This window comes from Macaca mulatta, chromosome 4 (genome assembly GCF_049350105.2).
Source record: "Macaca mulatta isolate MMU2019108-1 chromosome 4, T2T-MMU8v2.0, whole genome shotgun sequence".
Lineage (NCBI taxonomy): Eukaryota > Metazoa > Chordata > Mammalia > Primates > Cercopithecidae > Macaca > Macaca mulatta.
In genome coordinates, this window is record NC_133409.1 from 162,166,722 (window position 1) to 162,192,868 (window position 26,147).

The following is a 26,147-nucleotide window of genomic DNA, read 5'->3' on the forward strand; positions in this document are numbered from 1 at the left end:
TGCTTCTGCAGAACCTCAACACACACATAGGCACACAAACTGAAGACTTTAGCCTGAACTAAAGTATAAGTTTCTAGAAAGTGTCTTCAAATTATAATTTTAAATTATCTTTAGTTGACAGAACAGAAGAGTTTCAAAAATACATTTAAATATTCCTAGCCAAGAGAAACAACAAATAAAACACATGGCTTTTATGTGAGTGTGGACTTAAAACTTACAGAATAAAAAAGTATAAAATAAAGATCTTCGCTCCTCTTAATATGTTCCAAGAGGTAGAAAATAAAAATAGCATAAAGATTTCCAATCACTATTATTTCCTTTAGCATAAGAAATACAATTACTTTAGCAAAAAACTAAACCATATAAAAACATTTTCACTTTTTCCTGCCTATCTTTCTAAGACATACACATCCTCACTCACACCCACACAACATGGAAAATACAAGGATAGAAATAAGATTTTAGTTTCCCCAAATTAAAGAATCAATAACTTAGCATTGAGAACAGAATACACAGAAAAAAGATCACTTAAAAAGCTTTTTAAAAAATAAAAAGCTCAATACATTTAAAAAGCTGAAGATATTTTTAGCATCTGAAAATTAGTAGTATTATGGATATATGGGTTTTCATAGTTTAAATTAAATACCTAGTTCCAGAAATAATAAACCTTTGCTTAATCTTAATCATTTCATAAAAAGCTTTATCCTCCAAAGAAATAGTCTGGCATATCCACAGGCTATTTTTTAGAGGCATATAATTTTATAAATATTCTCTGTAGATGAAATAAATCTTTTTCTATTTAAAAAGTGAACTGAAATTAGTGGTATCATCTTTAATATTATGTCTGCCATTACACACTGGACTCATACAATCTTTTTTTTTTTAACAAAATCTTATCAGAAAATCCACTCCAGGAAAAGAGATGGCTAAGTAACAACATAAACAGATTTTAAAACATTCTGAAAGAGGTTATAAAAACAGGACATTATCCATGATTTTCCAGTTACTGGCATTTGAGCAACACAATATGAATATTTTTAAATGAACAGAATAATTTTAATTTATAATTTTTCCATCCAAATGGTTCCATGTTATGCCTTATGTAGAGAGCGCGGGTTCCTGGAACAGTGCCTTGTGTTGCTAGATGAATATAGAAGGGGAAAAATCGCTATGAATAGGAATGGAAATAACATCCATGGAGAAACAGCAGCCAGCTCTTCAAGCTGCATAGGTGGGGACCAATAGCCCCCTGGTGGGCTGAAACTTCAAATTAAATCACATAAAGAGGAAGCAGCTGTAACACTAAATCAGCAACAACAGGAATAATGGTCTTGATGTCTCCAAGATCAAGGCTGCTAAAATACTCTACATAATAGCAACCTGGTTTAAAACACAATGGAACGAAAGAGCATGCGCCAAGTGAAACCCTTGGACTTGAGGAGAATTTTGCTTTGCCAATTCAATTCAAAAATCTGTCAAAGATGATCTTGTTCTTAGTCAATGTGAGAAAGTTCAGCTTTTGTAAGGGTGTATTTCAAGCATGAATCCTAATGAGAATGGATCCCTCAAACAGTTAGGATATGGAAGTCATTACATACTAAAAGTGACGCTAAATGTGGAATCCCCATGCCTGACATCCTTTTCCCTGGAAAGTCTCCTGATTAGTCATAGCACAGGCAGTCCGTGCCAGGCCACGCTTGCATATGAAGTCACCAGAGCACCTGAGGGCTGCAGTAGTCACTAATGGACACACATTGGGACACAAGTTTGTATCCGCACACTTAACTGGCTAGACTTATGAACAGAAGTGCTTGCCTAAACAGCTTCATTTCTTAATGACTTCAGTTATGAGCTTTATTTCTTTGCACATTCAATTCTCAATTCATCCAAACATTTATTTGGCCCTTACCGTGTGCCCTGCAGCTCTTCCAGCTCACAACAGATATGGATTCACCATTAAAATGGCTATTAGCTAAGAGCTGGCAGGGGACACTTACTAACACTAACCTCAGCGACCCTTCGCATCCATCCCTATTGTCAGTGGGGATACAATGGGACAGCCTTCAAGAACACAGCCTTAGACCAAAATGAAGGGTCTGCTGGGCTGGCTTAAAATGGACACAATGTCGGCCTCAGTAAGATAGTCTCAGTCTGCACTAGAACTTGGAATTTGATTAGTATATGTCAGGAAAATAAACACGTGAAAATGAAAAAGAGATGCAAGCAGGAAGAACTAAGATAGGAGAAGTGAATGCCCATTAAAAACTCCCATGCCTGTAAAAATAAATACATGCAAAAAAAGAAAGCGGTAGGGTAGGAAAGTGGGAGACAGAAATTGGGGATTTTTTAAGCATCCAAGGGAAGATTTTACTTTTTTCTAAAATTGCTCATCTACCTTACTTTTGTTCGTTTTCCCAAAAATTGTTCAGTCAACCCAACTTTTTAAATGAACATTATGTTCATCAGATCATCCACCATCCTTTTGATGCATTAATTTTGGTAAAAGGAAAGGCAAATACTGGGAAGAATGAAATGTACTATACAGGAAAAAAGCCATAAGTTTAGTTATTAGATTCCATGATCATCTTACCCAAGCAATTATAGACCAGCCTGTAGTTGAAACACAAGCCATTTTTCCCTGAATAAACAGCAACCCCAACAGCTAGATTCCCATCTCTGCTCCATAGCAATTTGAGATGACAGGAGATGGAAGTAGAAGACCTAAAAGTTTGATAATAAAAGGAGAATAATATCTTCAATCAAATAGTCTCACCACAAAGAAAACTCTCTTTGAAAAATCAAACTTGGCCAAAATTCAATTTCAAAAGATTATGACTCACTATAACTTTATATATGAGCTTCATAGTAATAAATTAAAATATGGGTGAAGACTGATTTTATCTGGTCAAGAAGTAGCATTTCTCTAGTAGTTCCTGCTTTATCTATGAGGAAAATTTCCATGATAAGTTGTTTCAATTATTCATGAATAGTCTCTAAAAATAACTACAAACATCCAAAACCTGTAAATAATGATTACAGGGATCACTAGCTAAAGAGCACTGGATGGCAGGGAAACCTACATCAAGGACACATCATTTAAAAATCCTTGGAAAATCTGCTAACTCTACCTCCCACAACCCGGTGTGTGCTCTCCCCTCCCCATCTTTTTTTTTTTTGTTTTTTCTGAGACTGTTTCACTCTGTCACCCAGGCTGGAGTGCAATGGCACGATCTCGGCTCACTGTAACCTCCGCCTCCGAGGTTCAAGTGATTCTCCTACCTTAGCCTCCTAAGTAGCTGGGATTACAGGTGCACACAACCATGCCCAGCTAAGTTTTGTATCTTTAGTAGAGACGGGGTTTCACCATGTTGGCCAGGCTAGTCTCCAACTCCTGACCTCAGGTGATCCACCCACCTTAGCCTCCCAAAGTGCTGGGATTACAGGCATGAGCCGCCGCACCTGGCCCCTCCCCTTGTCTTTTGTTCTCCATTCCTATCCTTTGTTTTTTCCTCTCAATTTTATCCTTGAGTCTTTCTCCACCATCTGGTTTCAGCCTTTATTCTCCCACCAAGGAAAATACATGAAACATATATTATTTGTTATATTTATTTAATATGCATTAAATTGTCTGCTTTTACTTCCTGCTGCTTTCTTTTAACGGTCACAGTACATTATATTTTTAGGGCTTCTTCCTTCTTAAAAAATAATCTTAGAAAATTCAGAAATTAGGCTGGGTGAGGTGGCTCACGCCTGTAATCCCACCACTTTGGGAGGCCAAGGCGAGCAAACCACCTGAGGTCAGGAGTTCGAGACCAGCTTGATCAACATGGAGACACCCCATCTCTACTAAAAATACAAAACTAGCCAGGTGTGGTGGCGCATGCCTGTAATCCCAGCTACTCAGGAGGCTGAGGCAGGAGAATCACTTGAACCCGGGAGGCAGAGGTTGAATTACCTGTAGTTCCCTGAGCAAGTCACTATATTTACACCCATGCTGTTTCCTCTACCTAAAATGACCTCTACTCTTCTTTGCGTGAGAAATACCTCTTTGAGGCTGGGCACTTGTGCCTGTCATCCCAGCACTATGGGAGGCCGACGCAGGTGGATCACTTGAGGTCAGGAGTTCAAGACCAGCCTAGCCAACATGGTGAACCCTCATTGCTACTAAAAATACAAAAAAGCCAGGCACAGTGGAGCATGCCTATAGTCCCAGCTCCTTGGGAGGCTGAGGCAGGCGAATTTCTTGAACCTGGGAGGCAGGGGATGCAGTAAACTAAGATGGCACCACTCCACTCCAGCCTGGGAGACAGCATGAGACTCGGTTTCAAAAAAAAAAAGAAATACTTCTTCAGAAAACTTTCATGACCACTGAGAATAACTTACATGCTCTTCTCCTGTGCTTTCAACACTCTTGTACATAATTCTGTTAATACAATGTGTTATAATTACTGGTTTGTCTTCCCTGAGAGAAAAGAAGCATTTCCCAGGCAGAGCTGCAAAAATCTAAAACACACACGCCTAGGACCTATCATGATGCTAGCAAACAGCAAGGCCTCAATAAATTTTGGTTCCATCAATCAACATATTTGATGGGATCGCTTTCAGTAAAAAAAAAAAAAGAGATGCACAGATTAAGTATATTTCAGCTAACATCTGAAAAGCACCTCTTCCTATACAGACACATAAATATACACACATACATATAAACAGACATACACAAACACACACACACATACAGAGAGTATGCACAAAAGTGAAGGAGGTTATGTATTAGGCAATGAGGAAATACCAAAATGAATATTATTTGGACAATATGGAAATGCAGCTTGAATGTTGCAAACTTTCTTGCATAGTGTCTTAACTTCTATACAAGATTAACAGTCTTGCTTAGGGTTCCCTATTACCCTACAACAACAGCTGGCCAGCACGGCAACTGAATACAACCAGCTTTTCACTTACAGGTATGATTTTCTTTTTAGTTACAAAGAAGTTCAGACAGATCAATACCCAGAAAACAAACTTTATCACTATTTTTATTGCCTTAATAACAAGAGTTAACAAAGAGATGGTATTTCCAGACCTTACTGATATCTGTAATTATACTGGTTACAGAAAAAAAATTTGTTGGCATAAATTGATAATGCTGTTGCTAAACAAAAACAACTTGTTTATTTCTTTCAAAGAATATTGTTTATTTCCATACTTCTGCAGGAATTTGGAAATAATGGAAAGTTCAAAACAAACTAAATACCATAAAAGGATGATACAGTTTCTGAAAACAAGGCATCTGACTCCCTAGTCTCCAAAATCTGTAATAAGCCTCAATGAAGCAGATTGTTTATCCTCTTAATACTATAGTATGTTATGCTCCATATACGGGCATTTTTAATATCCCTAAAGAGAATATAGATAGCAGTGTCTATGAACAGGTCCTCTTGTGTTTCAGTAGGATGTGGAGAGAGGTGTAATTCTATCTTTAAAAATCACAACGGGCTCAACCGCTAGCAGTCCAAACACTATGGATACACAAAGGAGGAGGAAGAGGAAAGAAGAAAATCATTAGATGCCTGCAATGCAGTACATTGTTCTCAGAAAATAATAATAATCAGTTGATAATGGTGATAAAAACTTATCTAGATTTCAAGACTAACAAAGAGCTACAGAATAGTTTACAGGGTAAAGAAAAGTAAAAAAGCAAAAGATTTTTCATTATTTCAGCCACTGAGCTCAATTATGGAAGGAAGAACAAATAAAAGTTCAGATTTTTAAAGGACAGAATTTTTATGACTAATGTTTTGGTCCTAAAGGTCTCTCCCTTTGGGTTAGGCATAGTAGCTCATTCCTGTAATCCGTGCTCTTTGGGAGGCCAAGGCAGGAAGGAATCCCTGAGGCAAGGAGTTTAAGACCAGCCAGGGCAACACAGTGAGACCCTATCTCTATAAAAACTAAAAAAGTTAGTCGGGCATGGTAGTGTGCCCCTGTAGTCCTACCTATTTGGGAGGCTGAGGCAGGAGGATCACTAGAGCCCAGGAGCCGAGGTTACAGTGAGCTATGATTGCACCACTGCACTATGGCACTAGAGCCAGAGCAACAGAGTAAGACCTTGTTTCTTTTTTTTTTTTTTTTAAGTGACCTTCACTCAAGGTACAGTCAAACAGAACTGAAATTCTCCAGTTAAAATTAGAAAATTTTGTCTTTAAAATTTATACAAGTACAGATGGTGCCCGACTTACAATGGCTCGACTTAGGATTTTTCAACTTTATGACAGCGTGAAAGCGATATGCGTTCAGTAGAAACCATACTTTCAGTAAACATACAACCATTCTGTTTTTCATTTTCAATACAGTATTTATCACATTGCATGAGATATTCAACACTATATTATAAAGTAGGCTTTGTATTAGATGATTTTGCCCAACTATAGGCTAATAAAATTGTTCTGAGCAAGTTTAAGGTAGGCAAGGCTAAGCTATGATGATCAGTAGGTTGGGTGTATTAAATGCTTCTTCTTTTCTTTTCTTTCTTTTTTGTTTTGTTTTGTTTTGTTTTCAAGACAGGGTCTTACTCTGTCACCAAGGCTGCAATGCAGTGGTGTGACCATGGGTCACTGTGGCCTTGACCTCCTGGACTCAAGCGATCCTGACACCTCAGCCTCCCAGGTAGCTGAGACTACAGGTATGTAGCACCACATCTGGCACATTTTTGTATTTTTTGCACAGACAGGGTTTCACCATGTTGTCCAGGCTGTTCTCAAATTCCTGGAGTCAAAAAATCTGTTCTCCTTGGCCTCCCAAAATGCTGGGATTATAGGTGTGAGCCAATGCGCCTGGCCTTTAAATGCATTTCAACTTATAATGGGTTTACTGGGCTGTGACCCCATCGTAAGTTGAGGAGCATCCGTACTTAAACAGCAAAGAGAGTTTTCTATTTTCTATTATATTATTATATGTTCAGTTTGAAGGTATATCAGGTATATGGTTTAGGTGTCCTCATACAAATAAAACATCATTCATTCATTCATTCACTCATTCATTCATTGACTCCTTCTAGCAAGTAATTGTTGAACACCTATTATGTACCAGACACTGTTCTAAACCTTAGAGATAAAGTCTCTGCCCACATGAAACCTATTCAAGTAAAACAGACAATAAACTAAGACATAAAGAACATATTGTCAAGTAAAAATAAGTGCTAATAAAAAATTTAAAAGCAAGATAAAAGGCATGGATGATGAGGTCAGGTGCAGTGGCTCACGCCTGTAATCCCAGCACTCTGGGACGCTGAGGTGGGCGGATCACCTGAGGGCGGGAGTTTGAGACCAGCCTGACCAACATGGAGAAACCCCATCTCTACTAAAAATAGAAAATTAGTCAGGCGTGGTGGCATATGCCTGCAATCCCAGCTACTCGGGAGGCTGAGGCAGGAGAATCACTTGAACCTGGGAGGCAGAGGTTGCAGTGAGCCGAGATTGCACCATTGCACTCCAGCCTGGGCAACAAGAGTGAAACTCCATCTCAAAAAAAAAAAAAAAAAAAAAAAAAAAAAAAAAAAAAAAAAGGTATGGATGATGGTACTGGATTACATCCCAGTAAACCCACTGTATGTTGAAAATATGAGTTGAAAATGCATGTAAAGGCCAGCCACATTTGGCTCACACCTGTAATCCCAGCATTTTGGGAGGCCAAGGAGGGTGGATTTTTTGAGTCCAGGATGATGAAGTAATTGGGAAAAGACACTTATCTTTGATAGGGAATAGTTGAGGAAGACTCACAATGACACAAAACCTGAATGAATCAAGGTAGTAAGCCATGTAGATTAGCTATCTAAAGGAAGAGCCCTTGAAGCAGAGGGAGTATAAGTGCAAAGACACAATATGAGTATGCCTGCAGTTCCCAAGGCACCACAAAGAGGTCAGTGTGGTTAGAATGAAGTGAGTGAGGGGTTTGTGGTGAGAAAGAATTGTACAAGGGGAGCCAGTGTTAACGGAAGTTGTTATAAGGGGCTCAAGCTCACAGGGCAGGACTAAGAGAGCAAAGATGACATGTTGATAAGCTATGCGCTGTCATAGCCAATAAATATGCAATATATATATTATAGTTGCCAGTGAAAGCTCTCAATAATTTCACTTTAAGATATTCTCATACTTATGCTCATGAAAACTGAATGCAGTTTCAAAATTCTCAAATCACTAGATATGTTGTATAAGAAGGGGCAGGAAAAAAATAACAGATAATGTAACTGTCCAGTCTTTCTGAACAAAATTAATTTCATTCACTCTTTATTTGGAGGGGAAATTTATTATTATAATTGACCAAAATATACAAAACAACACTCACAAATGTAAATAGAAATAAATAGAAGGAACCCAGACCAGTAACAATGTACGCTTTTTAGTTGGTATCACCTAGAGGAAAAGGAAGTGGTGCTTGTCTTTTATCTATTCTCTTTTCTTATTTCTTTCCATCCAACAGAGCCTAAATACTACTACTGAGCCCCTGCTTCTCACTTAGCATTATTTAAGTTGAAATCCAGCAAACAAACCAATACTTGCCACAAACTCAGAGTCTTAAAGTTTGAACCACTGCTTTGGCTTCAAAAGATAGGACAAATAAGAATATGTGAAATAGAACCTTCTCTATGAGGCAGGAAAAGGAATAGAAAAATAGGCTCACCCTCAAGAACCTACTACCCCACAGCCTGGAAACTATAATTATAAATACAATAATTTGGATCACTTTATTCTTTTGAACTACAGGTAAATATCCTTAATCCAAAATGCTTAGGACCAGAGGGGTTTTGGATTTCAGATTCTTTTCAAATTCTGGAAAATTTGCATCATACGTATGAGCTAAACATCCTCAATCTGAAAATCCAAAATCCAAAGTGCTCCAATGAGCATTTCCTTTGAGTGTCATGTTGGCACTCAAAAAGTTTCAGATTTTAGAACATTTTGGATTTTGGATTTTTGGATTAAGGATACTCAAAGGGGGTTAGTTAAAATAGCCTTATGTGCCTTTTACAGGTTGGATGTAGGAGATGAGAAGATAGTTATGTTCTCTAGTAAATAAAAAGTAAAAAGGTTGTGTGTGTGTGTGTGTGTGCACGCGTGTGTGCACATATGCACTGTTTCTACATAATGAAAGAATAAAGTGCAATTCTAGGACAAATAAATATTGTTTAAAAGTTTTAAGAAGCAGCTAGTGATTCAGCCCTGAGGAAAGGAAGAATAGTCAGAATAGGAAGGTCTGATAGATATCCCAGTTAGCAAGAATTTAATAATCAGTTACTTCTTCAATTTAAAATTTCTAAGAACAAAACACTACAAACATTTGCATGTAATATTAACAAAAGGTAATTTTAATACTATTATAATAGAATAACATATATATCAACAACCAGTTCTATAACTTGACCAAAACTATGCCAATCAAAATGATAACTACCAACATATTTGCTTCTATAGAGGAATATGTAATATCCAGTACAAACTGTTGACTCTGACCTACTGATGATAGCAAACATTAATTAAAAGGACAGGTCAGGCACAGTGGCCCATGCCTATAATCCCAGCACTTTGGGAGGCTGTGGTGGGTGGATCACTTGAGGTCAGGGGTTTGAGACCAGCCTGGCCAACACGGAAACCCTGTCTCTACTGAAAATACAAAAATTAACACAGCATGGTGGTGCGCCCCCGTAATTCCAGCTACTTGGGAGGCTGAGGCAGGAGAATCACTTGAACCAGGAGGTGGCGGTTGCAGTGAGTTGAGATCACGCCACTGCCCTCCAGCCTGTGCGACAGAGTGAGACTCTGTCTCAAAAAGGACATATTGTGAGGGCTTCCACTTCTACACATGAAGGATTAACTGTTATAGAAACTACCCTACTGCTGTAAACAACTAGAAAAATTGACACAATATATGAGACAACAATAATTGGACAAGGAACAACATAGTGAACAAGGAACAACATAGTGAAGGAATGTGATTCTTGAGAGAAACAAAGGAGATGAGCAATATGAGTTCCCATATTACTATTTGGAGGCATTTTCCAGGCCACGATACAGACAGGTAGGAAAACAAATGATCTTTCTGATTTGAAAAGACAGAGGTTGGAGTTTAGAAGGTTACAATTGATAGGATTAAATATTATAGAGGAGAGGGCTGCATATGGAGGCAGAGCTCCAAAAATCAGAAGAGGGCTCCCTTCAAGTCTCTGGCTGAGTACTGATGTGGGCTAAACTATTGACTATGGCTATTTATTTATTTGGTGACAGAATCTCACTATTTTGCCCAGGCTGGGCTCACACTCTCAATCCTCCTGCCTTAAGCCTTCTGAGTACTGGGACAACAGGCATGCATCATTGAGTCTGGCTCAGTGTGGTTACGACCAGGAGGGGGAAAAAAATCAATCAATAGGAACACAGTCAGAAATGACAAAGATGATGGAATTAGCAGACAAGGACATAAAAACAGCTATTGTACATGTGGTCTATGCATTTAAAAAAATATGAGCATGATAAGAAAACAAAAGAAGATATTTGAAAAGATCCTAGTGGAACTTCTAGAGATGAACTTGAAGACCTAGTAACAGAAACTACCCAAAATGAAAGGAAGAGAAATAAAACATTCGTAATAAAAATGAACAGAACAGAACCACACCAAGCACACTAACACATAAGTAGAGTCCCTAAAATATGGCTAAATTTTCCCCAAATTTAGCAAAAACTATAAACCACAGATTCAATAAATTTAATCAACCTTCATCAGAATAAACAAAAGAAGCCACACCAAAGTACACAAACAAATTACTTTTTTTTTTTTAGAATAAACAAGGTAATGAGGAGAAAATCTTAAAAGCAACTGGGGGTTGGAAGTAATATTGTATATAAGAACAAAGAAAAGAGTGACAGACGACTTCTTGTCAGAAACGATGCAAGCTAGAGTGTAATGGAGACATAACCTCAAAAGACGGAAAAACTCTCAACCTAGATTTTTCTTGACTTTTCAGACAAAGCTCAGTGAACTCAATACCAGCAGACCTCTACTCCAAAGACTAATAAAGAAAGATCTTTAAACAGGAGAGAAATAATACTAGATAAAAAGCACAGTACCAGATGATACACAAAGAAAAGAATTGGACCAGAAATGCAAATGTGTGGGTATATATAAAATATAATTTTTAATCTTTTTTTTTTTTGAGACAGAGTCTTGCTCTGTCACCAGGCTGGAGTGCAGTGGCGTGATCTCCACTCACTGCAACCTCTGACTCCCTGGTTCAAGCAATTCTCCTGCCTCAGCCTCCCAGGTAGCTGGGATTACAGGCACATGCCGCCACACCCAGCCAATTTTTTGTATTTTTAGTAGACACAGGGTTTCACCATGTTGGCCAAGATGGTCTCTATCTTCTGACCTTGTGATCTGCCTGCCTTGGCCTCCCAAAGTGCTGGGATTACAGGCGTGAGCCACCATTAAAATGTAATTGCTCAGCTGGGCATGGTGGCTCACGCCTGTAATACCAGCACTTTGGGAGGCCAAGGCAGGCGGATCACCTGAGGTTGGGAGTTTGAGACCAGCCTGACCAAGATGGAGAAACCCCATCTCTACTAAAAATACAAAATCAGCTGAGTATGATGGCACCCACCTGTAACCCCAGATACTTGGAAGGCCGAGGCTGAAGAATCACTTGAATCTGGGAGGGGAAGGTTGCAGTGAGCTGAGATCACGCCATTGCCCTCCAGCCTGGGTAAAAATAGCAAGACTCCATTTCAAAAAAACAAAACAAAACAAAACTCTCTCTCTCTCTATATATATATATATATAAAATATATACACATACATAAAATTGTTTAAAGCAAAAATAATAACATATTATGGGGTTTACACCTGATGCAAAAGACTGACAATAGCACAAAGGACAAGAAGAAAGATGAAATGGAAATATACAATTGTAAGGTTCTTACACTATAAATAATGTAGTAAAATATTATTTGAATGTAGATTGTGATAAGTTAAGGGTATATATTTAAACCTGAGAGCAACCATCAGTCAATCAAAGTGGTAATTTTGGTAAGCCCATCTTTTTTCTATTTTATAAAACACTTAAAAGGAGCTAAATCAACAAATGAAGTCTACGTGTGTTAAACATAAGTTGTCTTATAAGCTAATTAAGTACAATGATCATTATTAAATTCTGCTATGTGAGGCTAATCTAGAGAGCTAATATTCAGTATTTTAAAACAGTATGTTAGTTATCCTCTTGCCGAAGGGGAAAAACCAAATGTCATTTTGAAATAGCTACCTCATGGAAAAAAAGTGATAATTTCTCATCGCCAATAATTCAATTTTTCACAGAAAGGTAAAACATACTTAGTTGCTGGCACTGAGGAAAACAACAAACCAACAACTTTGTTGATCTCACCTTTTCTTTGCCCCAAAGCGCCAATTCAGGGCTCTCCAATTTGTACCTAGATACGATGTAAGATTTTAATAATTCTATGCTTGAAAGTCAGTTAAGGATACTTCTCTCGCTCTTCATGGCTTATCACCATGGTTCACTAAAAATAGATCCCATTAGATAAGCTGCTTTTGGCACTATGGGTAACACAATGCATGAGTGTAATCAATCAACGTATTTGAATAACAAACACAATTTTTAAAAATAAGAATTATCCAGCTTGAAATGCCAAAACTCTTTATCCACTTCATTTTATAAATACAGACTGTGACAGAAAGGTCAACAGACTTGCCCAAAGTGATACAATAAGCAGCAGCACAGCATGGATTAGAATTAATCTCTTAATTTCCAAGAAGGAACTCCAACATAATTCTTTTTAATGCCAATTTAGTGACTCAAGGAGAAGACCTATAAATTGCTGACTATAATTATGATATGAGTAGTACCAACCAAAAATCTCAAAAGCCAGCTTTAGTAGCATTAGAAATAATAAATGATTGAAGAAAACCAAAACAATGTGTAAATAACATGAGATGCGTTAAGAGTAATAAACCTGTGCTATCCAATATATAACCTGTGCTATCCACATATAACCACAAGTCATATGTGGCTGCTGAACACTTGAAGTGTAGTTGGTTTGAACTAAGATGTGCTTTTTTTTTTTTTTGAGACGGAGTCTCGCTCTGTCACCCAGGCTAGAGTGCAGTGGCGTGATCTCGGCTCACTGCAACCTCCGCCTCCTGGGTTCCCGCCATTCTCCTGCCTCAGCCTCCCGAGTAGCTGGGACTACAGGCGCCCAGTACCACGCCCAGCTAATTTTTTGTATTTTTAATAGAGATGGGGTTTCGTCGTGTTAGCCAGGATGGTCTTGATCTCCTGACCTCGTGATCCATCTGCCTCGGCCTCCCAAAGTGCTGGAATTACAGGCATAAGCCACCATGCCCAGTCCTAAGATATACTTTAAGTGCCAAGGTACACATCTGATTTCAACTAATTAGTATGAAAAAAGAATGTAAACTATCTTATTAAGATTTTAAAATAATTTTTAAAACTGAGCTGGGCACAGTGGTACATGCCTGCAGTCCTAGCTACTTGCGTGGTTGAGGCAGGAGGACAGTCTGAACCCAGGAGTTCAAGGCTGCTGTGAGCTATGACTGAGCCATTTTGCACTCCAGCCTGGGCAACAGAGAGAGGCTCCATCTCCCACTCCCCGTCAAAAGAAATTGATTACAAATTGAAATTAGTATTTTGGATATAATGAGTTAAAGTATCTGATTAAAATAAACTTAACCTGTATATTTTTCCTTTTTTAATGTGGCTACTAGAACATTTTAAATTATACACATGGCTCATATATTTCTACTGGGCAGCACTGTTATAAGGTATAGAACTGCCTACAATGAAAAACGCAAAGAATTAACATGAATTTTAATTCACATAATATATATAAATTATACTTTCTCATAATTAATCAACAGAAACTGAAAATTCATCACAGTGAAGTGAAATGATTGATAAAGATTTTGTACTTCATCTATGTATATTTCTTGATTGTATTGACATATTTTATTAAAATTCAAAACATACTGGTTAATAAATTAAAAAGTGGCATTCAGAAATGCAACTGTACAACAATCATTTGTGTATTATCTTTAAGTCATCTTGGACATACACATTTTATACACTTCACAGTGTTTACAAAATAGAGACTATTGTATTTAAAACTATACTTCAAAGTTGAGTCCTTAATTCTCACTATTAAAATAGATGTTTAGTAGTTCTTACTGCAAATAGCATTTCTATCTACAAATTGCTTCCAACTGTAAACCATTATTTATAAGTCATAAATGAAGAAACACAGAAAATAGGTAAGATATGTAATTTGACAATTATTAACCAATACATGAGTGGCATAGAAATCTTTTAAAAAGCTCCTCATTTCCAGGTGTGATTTATACAACTTTTCTTGTTTAGGAAAAAATGAATGTCATTACCAAAGTACTCCTGTTAACTTGATAAAAACACCATCTCCATCTCTCAATCCCCCTCCATAAAACCTTTACAGAGAAACTCTCCACCTTTGTCTCCTCTGCAGCCAATATATTACTGTGGCATTTACTTACGAGGATTTAAAAAGAAATCGAGTACTTATAGTAATTGCACTGGTCCAAGCTTAGCCAAATACAGCAAAATCATTTTGTTATCTTTTATAAGTGTGCTGGTTAAGTTTTAAAAATGCTTTATTACCTCTATTAAGTCTGCCAAATCTCTTCTAGGAAAAACTGTTCTGATATTTCAAACTTGAGTTCACTTAAATATTCTACAAAACTCTTGCGAAATACATTTGCATTCTGTATTCTCTAACTCCCCAGTTCTTTTGTGTTATTTCCTGTGGCTTCAGCTGGTTAAGGATTAAGCTGAGGTCCTAGAAAGGGTGTCTTTCATTCATCATTTATTTTAAAGATCTCCAACAGTGACCAATGGAGAGAAATTACTCAGTAAATGCAGCAGGAGGAAGGAACAGACAGAAAAAAGTGGAGAGAAGTATCTCTAACATACTATATAATTTACTTCTAATTATGTTCATTGTGTATTGCCTCTCCGCCCCACCCCCAAATAGAAGGAAAGCTACAATAAGACTGAGATTCTCATCTGTTTTGTTCACCGAACTAACTCTTGTAATAGGGCAGTGACTGAGGACATATTAAGCATCCGATGAATATTTATTTATTGACTGAATGAATAAATTAATAAGAAGACAGGAAGAAAGGGAAGCATGAAGGGTTGGGGAAGGAGGAAAAAGAGGAGGGACATTGAGATGACAACATGAAAGGAAGAAGGAGCCTACAGGTGCAGTTCTCAGATTTGCTTACAAAGAAAAGAACATAAGAAAGTATTCAAGTTTTCACAGTGTTTCAAACAGAAAACAAAGCATGAATGCTCATTCTCATTGGAGTAGAAAGTACACAATCAGAAAATACCTATATGTATTCAACAGAAAAAAAAACAGATTGTAAAAATAATAAATTGTTTGAGTTTCTGTTAATGTTTCCTACTTACGCACCAATTTATCATCTTTTATATATCCACACAAATGGAGAATAGCCACCAAAATGGGAAGAAAAGGTTTCCTGAGAAATACAGAATATTGAGATGCTTCTATCCATTAACTTAATTCATTTTCCCTTTAAAATGAGAAAAAAATAACATTATGTCATTTTAATAGGAAAAAAAGGAGAGTTTTACTACGGAATCATTTGAAGACCAATAGTCTACACAGAAGTGCACTGGCTATCTATCAGTTCCAAGAGAACTCCACAAATTTGAAATTTAAAACATCAAGTTAGAAGATGATATCCCGGAAGCAATGAACACAACTAGCGATCATATCTCAGTTTCAAAACCCTTTCTCTCAACATAAAGTATAAGAATTGCTTAGAGAAATGGGTGATTCCAGGATTTTAGTTAGGGAAAGTACAAGGTAAGCCTAAAACACTTCCTGGTGCCAGACAGTAAGAAAGTACTAAAAAAATTATGAGGGCGAATCAAGAGAACAAAGGAGTCAAACTGAAGAAGCTCTCAATGGCCAATCTGGGACAATTTGATCAACAAAATAAATAATGACGGTAGTGGAATTTAAAGTATAGAACAAAATAAATATCCATGAGTCCAAAACAGAAAAGGTAATTCAAAAAATAAATGGAGGAAAAAGCAGAGGTCTTCCATATAATATAATTTTAATTACTGAATGTAAAAGGTAAGATACGAAAATCAACATCTGACAAACACCACAAGTAATAACTGTCAGAGGCAAGGATCATCCATGGATGTTAAAGTTAGTGGGCAGAAGGAAGATATTTACAGTTTTTAAGCATTTCCCCATAAGACATTAATTAAAATGAAAAAAAAAAAAAAACAAAAAACCTCACAGTGGAGAAACTTGGCATCACCTTAACTATGTAATAAAAATGAAACCCACCAGTAATGAGACTTCTTAACATCATGTACCTTGATGTTCTGAAAAGTGCATATCAATTACTTCGGTGATACTCTTGCCAAAAATGCATAACCTGAATTTAACCACATGGAAATACCAGACAAACTCAAATTGAGAGAGGTGCTATAAAATAATTGACCAGCACATTTCAGAAATATTAAGGTTCTAAAAGACAAAGACAGGAGACCTGGCCCAGATTGGAAGTGAAGAGACTAAGGAGACATGGTAACTACATGTAATGTGGGATCCTAGATAGACCTGGGACCAGAAAAAGAATGTTAGTGAAACAATGGGTGAAATTTGGATAGGGTCTGTAGATTACATAGTAGTATTTTACCAACATTAAGTTTCTGGTATTGATAATTAGATAATGGTCATGTTAAAATAGAAACATTTAAGGCCAGGCGTGGTGGCTCAGGCCTGTAATTCCAGCACTTTGGGAGGCCAAGGAGGGATGATCACTTGATCCCAGTTGGTTCGAGACCAGCCTGGGCAATATGGCGAAACCCCGTCTCTACAAAAATTACAAAAAAAGTTAGCTGGGTGTGGTGGTGCACACCTGTAGCCCCAGCCCAGGAAGCTGAGGTAGGAGGATGGCTTGAGTGAGGGAGTTCAAGGCTGCAGTGAGCTGTGATTGTGCTACTACACTCCCACCGGGGGGACAGAGTGAGACACTGTCTCGAAAAAAAGAAAAGGAAAAGAAAAGAAAAGAAAGAAGGCAAAGAAAGAAAGAAGGCAAAGAAAGAAAGAAAGAAAGAAAGAGAGAGAGAGAGAGAGAGAGAGAGAGAGAGGAAGGAAGGAAGGAAGGAAGGAAGGAAGGAAGGAAGGAAGGAAGGAAGGAAGGAAGGAAGGAAGAAAGAAAGAAAGAAAGAAAGAAAGAAAGAAAGAAAGAAAGAAAGAAAGAAAGAAAGAAAGAAAGAAGGAGAGAAAGAAAGAAAGGAAGGAAGGAAGGAAGGAAGGAAGGAAGAGAAAGAGAGAAAGAAAGACTTGAAGAAGGATAAATGTACTGTTTTTGCAACATTTCTGTAAGTCTGAGATTTTTATACAATAAAAGCAAACAAGGAAGAAAATGAAGGCAAGAGTATGGCTTATTAGGGCAAAGGACTCAGAGTATGTGAAACCTCTGGTAACCAACAGACTCTAGGAGCTTCAGGTGAAATTTAAGTAAGGCAGGACTAACATACTCTTTGTCTAATGGAAATCAATAACCTATTTCCTCAGAACTGAGTCTAAGTTTCCTGATTTAAAGTGGCTCCTGTTAGGATGCTTCTAAAATTATCACCTATTTTTAAAAAAACCATCAAATGAACACATTTTTCTTTAAATAAGAAGCCTGACACACTACATAAAAAAGGTAATTTTTTATCCTGTATTTGCAATTAGAAACTCAAAGACCGCATCCTGAAACATGTCCTGGTACTGCCATTGTCATCAGCAAGTGGTATTTATCAAGTAGTCGTCACCAAGCCCCCTGTGAAGTTTCCCAAGGGATATTAAAAAAAAAAAAATGATGAGACAGCTATGACACATGTTTTTTTAAATGTACAGAAAAGTTTTAAGTTAAATAAATTTATAAGATAGGTCAGTATAACCACAAACAGAAAGATGTGAAGATAATATTGTCAGCAGGCATTAGAAAAGAATAATTATTCTATGTTTTTGAGGTGTTAAACTTAGATACAGTAAAGATAAAATGCATTACATCTCTATTCATTATTTTATATCTACAGTAATACAAAGGAGAAGCTATGGGACAAGGTGCAGTGGTATGAAGAAATCAACATAACATTTGTATCTGAGGAAAAGAAAAAATCTGGTGGCTGGCAGGCTGGCACTCTTACACCAAGAGTGTGGTGAAGCACATCTGGTGTGCAGTGAGCAGAAGAGGAATCCATATGCCTATAATCCTAGCTCTTTGGGAGGCCAATGGGGGAGGATCGCTTGAGCCCAGGAGTTGTAGACCAGCCTGGGCAATGTAGCGAGATCCGGTTTCTATTTTTTTTAAAGTCTAATTTTGGTCAGGCATGGTGGCTCATACCTGTAATCCCAACACTTCGGGAGGCCGAGGCAGTTGGATCACTCGAGATCAGGAGTTCGAGACCAGCCTGGCCAACATGGCAAAACCCTGTCTCTACTAAGAGTTCAAAACTTAGCCAGGTGTGGAGGTGCATGCCTATAAGCCCAGCTATTCAGGAGGCTTGAGGCACAAGAATCTCTTGAACCCAGAAGACAGAGGTTACAGTGAGCCAAGACTGCACCACAGCACTCCAGCCTGGGCAACAGAGTGAAACTATGTCTCCAAAAAAAATGTCTAATTTTCCACACCACACAGGGCAACTTTAGTTGCTCAACAAAAATGAGAAGAATGAGGGGGTAAGGATCTGGTTTCCAAACAAATATATTACAATTCAGCCTTAGTAAACTATGCCTGTCATAATAATTTCCACTTAAGAGAAGACTAAACTTAAAAGTTCATTATAAATTACAATGCTATTAAAAGTCATTAGCAATAAAAAATGATGTGAAACATTTGATGTAATAAAAAGTACGTATAGGCCAGGCACAGCGGCTCACGCCTGTAATCCCAACACTTTGGGAGGCCGAGGCAGGCGGATCTTGAGGTCAGGAGTTCAAGACCAGCCTGGTCAACATGGTGTAACCCCGTCTCTACTAAAAATACAAAAATTAGCTGGGTGTGGTGGCGCGTGCCTGTAGTCTCAGATACTCAGGAGGCTGAGGCAGGAGAATCGCTTGAAGCCAGTAGGCAGCGGTTGCAGTGAGCCGAGACTGCGCCATTATACTCCAGCCTAGGTGACAGAGACTTCATCTCTAAAAAAACAAAAAGTATGTATAAGGCGGAATTAAGTAATTAAATACAGGATTGTTTTGTTTTGTTTTCTTTGAGACAAGGTCTCTCTCTCTTATGCAGGCCGGAGTACAGTGGTGTGATAATAGCTCATTGCAGAGCCTTGACCTCCCAGGCTCAAGTATCCTCCTGCCTCAGCCTCCTGAGTAGCTGGGACTACAGTGGCATATCACGATGTCCAGCTAATTTTTTTTCAGTTTTTCTAGAGATGAGGTGTCACTACGTTGCCATGTCTGGTCTTAAACTCCTGGGCTCAAGTGTTCCTTCTGTCTCAGCCTCTCAAAGTGCTGGGATTATAGGCATGAACCACCATGCCTACCTAGGACTTCTTTTTATTAATACAGTGACTTTATAATATGCCCTGAAGGTCAGAAAACAGACTACACAACTAAGAAATTGAGAAAGAGAAGGCCACAAATGAAGATAATCGGCAGAAAATGATTTGTTGATTCACTATTGGTCTACATGTTACTCATGGCAATAACACAAATATTACCTGAGTGAGCGCCAGGTGCTGGACACCACGCTAAAAGCACAAAGATGAATAAGACATCCGTCTAGCACTGTCTAGTGTCACGAAGCAGCAAGGGCGACTTGTATTTAAAAACTTAAATGGATCTCTACATCCACATTTCTACTTCTACTTAAAGTGGATGAAATCCACTCTAGTCCCCTGATTCTAGAAATGCCCTTGTCTTACCAGCTATAATCTGTCAAGGAGATCCAGCCATGCCTTCAATTATATTGCTCTCTCAACCTGAGACTCTCCAGCCCTCAAAGCTGTTTGTTTTATAACCTGTGTCAATAGAAATCTATTTTTAATCCCTTTACTGATCCTTGGTCTCTTCTAACTACTATGATAAGGACCATGTTCATATAATGCCTTGAATGTTACTGGCATTAGTAAATAACATAACCTTTTACTATTTAAAAAAGAAAAGAAAAAGATTAAACAATGAACAATGAGTCTAGACTAGAAATCTCTATTGACCACAGAATTGTTAGTGAACTAAAAGCTATTTAACTATAAAAGGTCCTTAAATTACAAAATATGCAAATTACCTTTATGCAAGAAATGTACCAAATATTCTAAGATTCAGAGTGCTTAAAAACATTCACCCAACTGGGATGATTTCAGATTAAAGAAAATAAGGACGGTGTAATTATATACACTTACCTTGACAAATAGAAAGCAATCTGTGATTAGAACATAGCAATTAGTTACAAAATGCTTCACATGGATTTAATTACCCATCAGTCTACATGTAGCTTAATTACTTTTATCTCATTGCATCAGTAAAAGATTTCTGCCTGAGGCAACTGCCAGTCATATATTTATAAGGTTTCTAGACTTTACAGTGAATACATTATAACATTCAGGCAAATGTGCTAAAGTTACAGTTGCAGAGGCATTCTTAATTTTCAGTCTCTCTTTTTAGTTAATAAAGGATCTCATCCCTTTCTTAGAGTCAACTACCATCTAGCTTTCACACTGACAGTGCCACCTATTTGGCTAAATAACATTGTTGACATAAACATCACCTTTGTTTATTTTAATCCTGTAGGAGCCAGAAGGAAAGACCTTTGAAACCAAAACAATTATCTTATTGCCCTGAAGCAAAGGGTATTGTTTTCTCATGGGGAAGGTAAATACTTAAATTCAGAAAGGAGATGATGCTCTTTCTTTAGGCTGGCTGAAGAAAGTCCTTTTCCTTCGTGTTGCACTGCTAATGGTGGCTTCCTGAGATGGAATGTTTGTGATTCAGAGTGAGAAGCACTATACTGCATTTTTTTCTCTCCTTGGGAAGACAGTTTTGAAATTCTGCCAACCAGGGTTTGATTCCTGGCTCCTTCATTGATTAACTCAATGTCTGGACAAGTTACTTAATTGACCTGAGGATAAATAATAACTATCTCATTAGGCTACTAAATACAATAACACAATCAGATTCATTAACACAAAAAACATCCAGTACAGGGCCTTGGCTCCATAGCAAGCATATAATAAAAGCTAATATTGTTTGCTGGGTTCCCCTAGGAGGGTTCTATGAGGATTATATGATTTCATTAGAAAAAGGGTTCTCTTTGGAACTAGGTAGATAATACCCTCTCCCTCATTTTTCTTTCTTTTTTTATTTATTTTATTTTATTATTATTATTATTTATACTTTAAGTTCTAGGGTACATGTGCATAACGTGCAGGTTTGTTACATATGTATACTTGTGCCATGTTGGTGTGTCATTTTTCTTTAGTGAAACGTTTTTGGGGTTGGTGGGGAAATCACATTCTCTAAAAACGGAAAGTTTTTAGGACTCTGGAATTTGGTGTTAGTGGACTCTGGCCCCATTCTAGTTTAGAACCACTGTAGAAATTCCCTTCTGTTAAAGAAAACAGCTTTTGGGAAAGAGGGCATTGTCTCAACTCAATTAACAGAAATCTAAAGAGGCTTAGGGCTCATGAGTCAGCAGGAATCCTTCTGTAGTTTCTTGCCCACACCAAAGTTTCTTCTGTTTATGCTTATATATAAATAAAATCGATAGGAAAAATGGGTCTGAAGTGCTACTGTGCTTCGGAATTGTCAATAAAGCATGTTACAACTTCAAATGGGAACGTGGGTGGACACAATTCTAATTAGGTAGGTCCAGTGTGGTGTCCAAAACTGTGTGCCCCAGTGATCCTGACACTCCAACTTTGAGAAACACTCAGTGGGTTCATAAGAGAACACAACACCAACTCAAATATTTTAGTTATCAAAATCCTTAAAAAAAAGAAAGAAAATAATTTTAGACTTTCAGAAAAACTTTTAAAATCCCCTCCTTAAATTTAGTTCTCATATTATTATTTCATTTGTCCCAATTATTGATCCCAAAAAGGAATACAGACTCCAGTTTCTTAAAAATAGCTTGGAAATGATTAATGTGTCACCATGATATATAGGTTTAACACTACGGTCGAAAGAAATAAAGAACTGGGAGAGATAAGTATATGATACAAAGGCAAGATTTTATGGTTATGTGTGGGCACTAATGCAGAGAGAAAGAACTTGACATTTGAGATGTGTATTAAATATATGAAGCTAACCTATACTGTAAAATTAATCGACTGAAGACTTTCTGAATTTCTACTCCTTAATTCATAAACTTCAAAGCAAGCACTAAATGACAGTTGCTCGAAGAATATTTTCAGCTTCTTTCGGGTAAGGAGCTGTGTTTTATTCATTTAGGTACAAACAGCACAAAGTAAGTTCTCAATTAATGTTTGCTAAAGGAAGGAAAGGGATGAGGCAGCAAGGAAAATACCTCAAATGTTTCATCTTTTAGGAAGGACAAATGTTTTCAAATTTTTTTTTCCCAATATTATTGTGAGTTGGAAATCATTTTTAGAATGTGTTCTAAAGATAATCACATGCCATGGAGACAAATACCACCACACATTTTTGGAAATAACTTAATTGCACTTTAATCCTTTTGTGTAGCTTGTTCAAGTAGTTCTTATTCAGCACCAGGAGAATAGTTTTGTTAGTAGCGAAACTCCCCTGAATCTGCCTCTTACCAGGCAATGACGATGAGGCCATTAATATCGCCTATGTCTTATTTGTAAAGCTGTATGGTGATACCAGATTCTTACCATTCAATGGCAGCAAATTTATCAGTAGAGAACATAGCACAGGGCCTAGTGTCTGGCAACGAGGCCAATTATGATATGTAGCAACTTTTCCAAGCTCAAATGACTTCAAAGATGAATTATAACTAGAAAACGATTGCATATATATCATTAAATGTACATCCCATATGTCAGTATAAAACAGTGATGCAGTTAGGCTAAGCTTTAGTCAGTATGGGTTAGAATTCTGGTTCTACTGTGTACTAGATAGGTAGCCAAGGCAGCCTTAATTACTGGTCTCTGAGCTTAGGTTTCCAGGTCTATGAGATTAAGACACATGGCCGGGCGCGGTGGCTCAGCCTGTAATCCCAGCACTTTGGGAGGCCGAGGCAGGCGGATCATGAGGTCAGGAGATCGAGACCATCTTGGCCAACATGGTGAAACCCTGTCTCTACTAAAAATACAAAAATTAGCCAGGCGTGGTAGCAGGAGCCTGTAGTCCCAGCTACTTGGGAGGCTGAGGCAGCAGAATTGCTTGAACCCGGGAGGCGGAGGCTGCAGTGAGCTGAGATCGTGCCACTGTACTCCAGCCTGGGCAACAGAACGAGACTCTGTCTCAAAAAAAAAAAAGATACACAAATTACCTACACCTCATAAAGTTAATGTAAAGATTAAATGAGAAAATCCATGTAAACACTTCCCACTGTTCCTGGCACTTAGTAAAAAACAAATCCTAGCAACTGTCACTATTATGAAAGATACTAAAGTAACAATGAGGGGATGTGGGTCCACTCCAAGTTTCAACATGGGTTTTGTTTACTGGACCAGCAGCCATTGCCTTTGGAAATTGGAAATGACAATATGTTTACTAAGGCATTTGAATTACTCTGGAATTGCCATTTGGAGACGAAAACTACTTCTTTGACAGTAAAGTTACAATAAAAAGGATAATTGTGGCATAGCCTGTTCAGACCTATGTGCAGAAATTGCCCTATTTGCAAATGGGAACTACCCAAGCACAGAAATAGAGCTTGACAGGGCTTTAAAAAACAATAGAGTTAATTAAAAGAAAAAAAAATACTTTTTATAGAGTTCAAAAACAAGTTAATTTTTTTTTTTAATTCACGTTCATGGTGTTAACAAAGAGCTGAAAAAACAATGAAATAAATGCTGGAAACCACTTCAACTGACTTCTCTTAAACAGCTTTCATTAGTTTGGTTTGAGTCTGTTTTTTAGCTCACTAAGTGTTTTTAAAATTAGATTTGTTGTTTTAAAGCAGCTTTTCTTGGTACTTTTTGTCAAGAAAAGTCCAGAAATCACTTATACTTTTGACCCAGAAAATCCAGATAAACTTGATAAAGAAATGTTCTTGTAAGCCAACTTTATGAAGACAAATTTAAATTAAAAGAAAAAAGAAAACACAGTTTCAGAGTATTTAAACAAGCACGAAAATCGTAAATCAGGTGCTGACATCTTAAAACAAAAATAATGTGCTAAGTCTCTGAGCCTTTTTTCCTTGTACTCTTTGGGGTCCAGGATAGGGAGAAGATGTTGACTCTGAGTCAGCCCTCAGCTGATGGGAATTAAAAGGAGCCATCAGCAGCCCAACTGCCAGTGGGGAAGAGCACACTTTGACCCCAGAGGCAGAGAGCTGGTAGATCTTCAGGTGTCAGCCCGCAAAAAAAATTAAATTAAAAGAATAAATCAGCCTCCATCCTGATAACAATACACCTGCCCGTTACAAAACTGCAACAACAACAAAATCTATTTTGACACTTTTGAATGGTAAAAGAGGTCAGATGTAAGGCAAAAATCACTGGTAGTAACGTCAAATAGATAAGGCATAAACAAAAAACATCCAATCTGCTATCATTCCTTCCTTAGGAATGAGTGCCTTCTCCAAACATCCCTGTCTTACTGCTTTTTTCTACCTTGCTTTTTCTACCACTGCCTCTGTGGGGGAACACCTCTGCTTTCCTGGTTTTCCCTTCCATTTACTTCTACGTCATGCTGCACAAGAAAATGCTATCCTTGTCCCCAAGGTTAATCTTTATTACCAGGAAGAATATGTGTCCCTTCCCCAGGGAAGACCTGGAGTAGTCCCAGAAAAAAACCACAGCTGACAAGTGGTTGTAGACATTTAAGTCATCTCTTGGCACCATCTGCCCAGAAAGTTATCCCACTAAGCTTGGACCTTTGAGTTGGGATCTTTTCCTATCTACTGGGATCCTTCCATACTGTCTGGAACCGTCAGGATTTATTCTAACAATTCCTGGAAGAAGGAAAGGCTACACTTCCACTGTAAAGGGTTAAAACTGCAGGGCGGCGAGCAGTGTACTCTCACTTGAAGATGTAATGAATATTGGCTGGCTTTATAGACATCATCCTCAAGCTCAGATGGAACTCAAAACAATATGCCGAGAGATTATGAATCCAGGACTCAACTTCATAAGTATTTTGAGTTGAATAGATTTGTGTATGAAAAAGCTTCATAATTTTTTCAATTCCGGAGTATTAACATCTAACTTATAAAAGAATACTGGTGAGCTGGGCACAGTGGCTCGTGTCTGTAATCCCAGCAGCTCAGGAGGCTAAGGTGGGAGGATGGTTTGAGGCTAAGAGTTCAAGGCCAGCCTGGGCAACATAGCAAGATCCTGTCTCTAACAAAAGTGAACAACAACAACAACAACAACAAAAGAATATTGCAAACCTCAGGGACAACCTACAGTAGAAGAAACTATTTTAACTGTAGTTTTTTCAATACTGCCTCACTTTAGTCGCTTGATTTTGTCAGATCTCAGATTCTTCATCTGGAAAATAAAGAGCTTAGATCAGACCAGCTTAAGGTTTTGGAATTAGAGATCCCCTTTGATACTGATGGAAGCTAAGGATACCCTTCCAAAAACATATCACATACAACATTTGGTTTGATTATTTCAGGTGATTCACAGATCCTGGAGAGCACATCTGTGAAAAGCTCCTGGGCTATGTTTAAATGTGATATTACAATCACTGCACATAATAAAACATTTTTTAAAATAAAGGTGTACAATTTTACCACTAGAAAATTAGTTTCTTAACATCCCCTAAAGAACTATTGAACAATTATTTGCAAAATATAAGTTTAAAGAGACTCTGATACTACCAGCCTGCCCATGGCACCTTCCCCCCATGACACCTTTATATTCTATGTGATTGTAAAATGATCACTCCATCAGCTGAGGA

The 26,147-nt window shown here is 37.7% G+C and overlaps 1 protein-coding gene across 2 annotated transcripts in view; it reads right to left on the reverse strand.

The window, feature by feature from the left end:
• The window catches only part of CDKAL1 (CDK5 regulatory subunit associated protein 1 like 1), a 707,863-nt gene that overhangs the window by 277,449 nt on the left and 404,267 nt on the right, over nt 1-26,147 (reverse strand). The gene's annotated exons all lie outside the window — the stretch shown is intronic.